Below are 5,343 nucleotides of genomic sequence, written 5' to 3'. Positions count from 1 at the left end.
TAGACTCCCCCATGGCCAACCACGGTTCAAGGACTGGACCTGGGAACTTGCTTTTCCCTTTCTTTTATTCTCTCTGGTGACCACACATGCCATAAAACAAATTTTAAAAGTAATAAATAAAATAAAATAATTCTTAAACAAAACAAACAAACAACAACAACAACAAAACAAGTACTGGTATATTGAGGGTCTCTTTAAGGCTGGACATACAGAAAGAGCTGAATATGTCCCTTCTGCATGTCCTTTCCTTCTGTCTTCCTTTCCAGACTTTAATGAAGGAAGAGAAGAAACTTACCTCTGAATAAGTTTATATTATTATACTGGACTAGAAATATTAACTACAGAACTAAAATTGTTTTTTATTTTTATTTTTTTATTAAAGTGACCTGAGGTCTTCATATTATGAATATAAATATATTTACTTTAAGATGACACTGTACAAATTCTGCTGTTTCAACAAAGTACATAAACACTAGGCTTTTCCTCTTGTCTAAGAACATATGTTCATGCAGAGAAAAAGCTCTTCATCTCTAATACTCTCTCAGATGTTTCTCTCCAAAATGATCTATTCATTGTGTTGATCTTCTCTAGCTACTTACTTTCTTGGTTAAGCACTGACTTATTTTTTTTAAGAATTATGTATTTTCTTATTATTATTATTATTTAGTTCACCAGAGAGGAAAAGTGAGAAAGCAAGCTGCCGGGTCTGGGATTTGAACTGTGGTCAGCCATGTCCAACACCTTAACCTCCACACCACTTGCTGGTCCCCAAGCATTGACTTCTTACTTTACTATCACCTTTTTCAGTCTTTCTGATCTTTGCTTGTGGAGTTAGTCTCCTGATTAAAACTGTTATTCAGGACCAAATATACTTACCTGTAGAAGAGAGATGTTGTCACTGCCCATCATGGTGAGTCTTTGAGTACTCGGCCAGAGGAGCATCTCTCACAGAATCCACTGACATGATCCATAGACAACAGATCCAAAATATCAGTTTAAGAAAACTCATCTGGCTATCAAGGAAGTGGCACATCAGATGGTAAAAAGATTTATGTTTCTTCACTTGACCTTGGGAAGATCTCTTTACTAAAGACCTCGTTACTAAAGAACTAAATCAGAGAGCTGTCCTTGATACAGTTTAAATGTTCTGTCTTATTGGACCTTGTTTATTCTCTGATTTAAAAAAAAAAAAGAAAAGATAGCTCTGATTGTGACACTGTAAATAATATAAAGAGGATTTTTTTCCAATAGAAGAAATTTGTTCTTTAAGAATTTTGCAGCGCACAGCATTAAACTTTCAAGATTACCTCACCTAATGGTGTGTTTTTCTCAGTTCACCATTTACATCTATATTGGGAATGTACATTCAACGGCATTTCCAAGCAGAGTGCACACATACACACTCTAAAACAATGGTATCACTTTGAAAACTGAAATATCTATTAAATTTACCGTGGATTTTTGTTTTTACATTATGTACAAGAAGCAGTAACTACTGTACTTACCTTTTATTTAAAATATTGAATTGATATTTAGGCAGCTTCAGCACAATTAATACACTCTTAAAGGGTTAAGGAAGGCACTATCTACTCTAAAATCAAAATGTCAAAAGTTGATTTTAGTTTATGCTGAGTACTATCACACATTCCAGAAATGGAAATCCTTAACTCTTTTGTACATCAAGAAAAAAGTCTTTAACTCCTCAACCTGCAGCAAACCCTCTGGGATAAACTATTCTGACTACTGATGTGGAATAAAGATTTGATGTGAGTTAAAACATCTATCAACTGTTATTCAGACTGTTTCTCCTTCTGGATTATTATCTACTTTGTTATCCTAATCTCCTCATTTTTTCCATCTGAGGAAAGACAAGAGAGCACTTAGAAGGAAAAAGTAAAGGTGGCAATAACAGGAGAGTGTAGAAGGCGTGTTTTACTCTCACTTCCAGGTAAAGACCAGTGTTGATGATGGGTTGTCTCCTAAAGTTTGTTTTAGAATTTGCTGTGGAAGGTGGTGAGTGGATTGTAGCAATTGCATAAAGAAGGTAACACTTGTGAAGAGATTATCGATGTCTCACAGGACCCAGGGAGTTCTAGTTCTCATGAGAAAAGGTTAGTCCTTGTGAGAGTTGGTTGTTACAAAAGAGAGTTGCTTGCAGTTGTCTCTCTCTGTTCGCACCTGCCATCCTCCATGCTTCTGTTGGCCATGTTGTAGACTGACCCGATGCCACACATATGTCATGTTTTTGGATTTATTAGCAAATAGAATTGTGAGTTAATGAATTCTTATTTCTTTATAAATCACCCAATCTCAGGCATTTTTCTTAGCATCATGGTCATGGGCTGAGGCAGAAATTGGTTTATCAGGATTGTGTTGCTGTAGATATCAAAACCCTGGCAATGACTTTGGAAATGGGTAATAGAAACAATTTGGAGGAGAAGCTAGGAAAAGCCTAGATGCAGATGGAGGCTCAGGGAAAGAACTGTTCATATATGAAGTACAGATCTTTAGAGATGGATAAGGGGATGTGACCACACTGCTGATAGGGATATTGACAGTAATGGCCATCCTGAGAAGGTCCCACACCCTCGGTGCATCTGGAATGCAGTATATAAATTTCCAGGATCCTATATCTGCCCACTTCCTTGGGCCTGTCACCTTTTTTTTTGGTGGAATGATAATTTCTACCCTTCCTCTACTCCACACTTATATTTTGGGAGCATGTAATTTGTTTTGACTTCACAGGCTAATAGCTAGAATGAATTTGTGATCAGTTTCAAATGCGAACTTGTGACTTTCTGAGTTGATGTTGGGACAAATGAAGGGTTTTGGTATTATTGGCATGGGGTGATTTTATGTTACATGTAAGAAAAACATGAACCTTGAGGGCCACGAGTATAATGTTATGATTAGATAGCTCCTTCCCACTATACAAGATGGCAGGTGAAAAAGCTGCAAAGCAGGATACTAGGGAGAAGAAATCTGAAGCCAAGAAGGCTGATGCCAGTGGCAAAGTTAAAAAGGGTGATCCCAAGGCTAAAATGCCTAAGAAGGGGAAGCCCTATTGCAGCCAAAACCCTGTCCTAATCCAGGGCATTGGTAGATACTCTCAGTCTGCCATGTATTCCAGGAAGGCCATGGACAAGAGGAAATACTAGGCCACTAAATCCAGGATTGAAAAGAAAAAGAAGGTTCTTGTGACTGTCACAAAACCAGTTGGTGGAGACAAGAATGGTGGTACCCAGGTGGTTAAACTGCACAAAATCCCTAGGTATTATCCTACTAAAGATATGCCTTGAAAGCTGTTGAGCCACAGTGAAAAACCCTCCAGTCAGCATGTGAGAAAGCTGCAAGCTAGCATCACTCCAGGACCATTCTGATCATCCTCACTGGACGCCACAGAAGCAGGAAAGTAGTTTTCCCAAAGCAGCTGAGCAGTGACTTTCTACTTGTAACTGGACCGCTGGTTCTCAACCAAGTTACACTGCGAAGAACACACAAGAAATTTGTCATTGTCACCTCCATGAAAATTGATATTAGCAAAGTAAAAATCCCAAAGCACCTTACTGATGCTTACTTCAAGAAAAAGAAACTATGGAAGCCCATACACCAGGAAGGTGAGATCTTCGACACAGAAAAGGAGAAATACGAGATTTTAGAGCAGTGCAAGATTGATCAGAAAGCTGTGGACTCGCAAATTTTACCAAAAATCAAAGCTGTTCCTCAGCTCCAGGGCTGCCTGCAATCAGTGTTTGTCCTTACAAATTATATGAATGTTGTGATTAGATAATGGCATACTCCCCAAAGATTTATGTTTTGGAATATGATGTTGGAAAGTGGTGAGTCCTAGTGGGTGGTAATTGAACGTGGTGATATTGCAATGGAAGAAACTCTCACTAATCAATAATGATGTCTCACAAGATTCAGTGAATTCCAATTCTTGTGAGAGTTAGTTTTCAAGGAAGCTGGTTGTTTAAAAAGAGACATGTCTTTAACCGCAGCTCTCTTAGTTCATGCTCTCTCAACACATGCACCTGCCAATTTCTTCAGAAACCATCCAGTCCAGATATTTCTGTTAGCATTGCAAGAACAGACTTCCCGTTCCTTTCCTTTTCTAACATCCATGCCATGCTCTCTGTAAAATCTGCGATGTCTACCTGTCCTCTTTCAAAGAAAATTCTCACCTTCTAAGCCACTGCTAGAGATTAGTCTTAGTCTATCTTGGGAACTTTATTACTACTTACATTATATTACTTGGTGGAGCTGAGGTTCTAAAGATAGTGAATAAGGTGAAAATGTTATTTGGCAGTAAATAAATGCTTGAAAAATCTCATAAATAATTTCTGGAATTGTTCATTTGTGTACCATATTTCTATAAATCCAACACAACAAAATTTCCCAAAAGTTAAAATTCACTGTTCATTTTTAGTTGAAAAATTAGCATAATAAGAGTCCATATCTAGGAGAGAAATTACCACTTGAAGCATCTGCATGGTACATAATACTCATCCTGGGAGAGGTGGGAGGTCGGGGGCAGACTGAGAAGTCTTCAGACCTTGTTCTTATTCCTGAAAAATCCCTACGCATCATGGCAAGCAGAATGATCCCCATTTATTTAATGTTTTTCTCTATGTCTTCTACCTAGTTCTCTCTTTTTTTTTCTTTCCAACCCCTCCCATTCTGAGTCCTAACTTCTTTCTGCTGAAGTTTCTTACATACATCTCTTAACTTTCCTACTAGACTTCAGTTTCCTCAAGGTCACACTGCATTGGCTACCTTTCTATTTTCCTAAATGCTTAGCAAAGTGCTTAGCAAAGAATAGCTACTCAAAAGGCAGTTGTAGAATACACGTTCGCATTTTCAGATGGATGATACTACAGTTTTGGAATTATCTATGTTAACATTTTACTGTGAAGTGATTTCAGCCTCAGAATCTTTGTTAAAATTAAATTTTATAAAGAAGTATACAAAATCCAGATAGAAGCAAAGTCAATGGTTGAAATAAGAGTGAGTGGGAGATAGGATTTGCAACCAGAATGATTATTTCTGCTCTCATTTGGAAGCTCTTAAAAGGGCTCTTCAGAACTTTAAAATGACCTGGATTAGTTTGAGAATCACTATGTGTAATTACTTACCTGTAGAAAAAATGTTAAGGTTTTGCGATGGATCAGATGCGATGGATCAGAGGAAAGAGGCACTTTGGATGCCATGAGAGAATCAATATGGAAAGGAAAATATTTTCAGAATTATATGTAAATAAAAAAAGCACTTTCAAATAGAGTATTAGTGATGTTGGTCCAAATTCTTGAACACATTTTAATGCCATATCCTCTATACATATAT

At 37.4% G+C, this 5,343-nt stretch overlaps 1 pseudogene; it reads left to right on the top strand.

Moving 5' to 3' along the window:
- The first annotated feature begins 2,936 nt into the window (after positions 1-2,936).
- LOC106735550 (60S ribosomal protein L6 pseudogene) lies at positions 2,937-3,790 on the top strand (annotated as a pseudogene).
- Positions 3,791-5,343: the final 1,553 nt, after the last annotated feature.

Source organism: Tupaia chinensis, unplaced genomic scaffold (assembly GCF_000334495.1).
Source record: "Tupaia chinensis unplaced genomic scaffold, TupChi_1.0 Scaffold000432_1, whole genome shotgun sequence".
Classification (NCBI taxonomy): domain Eukaryota; kingdom Metazoa; phylum Chordata; class Mammalia; order Scandentia; family Tupaiidae; genus Tupaia; species Tupaia belangeri.
This window is presented reverse-complemented; position numbering and strand designations above follow the sequence as displayed.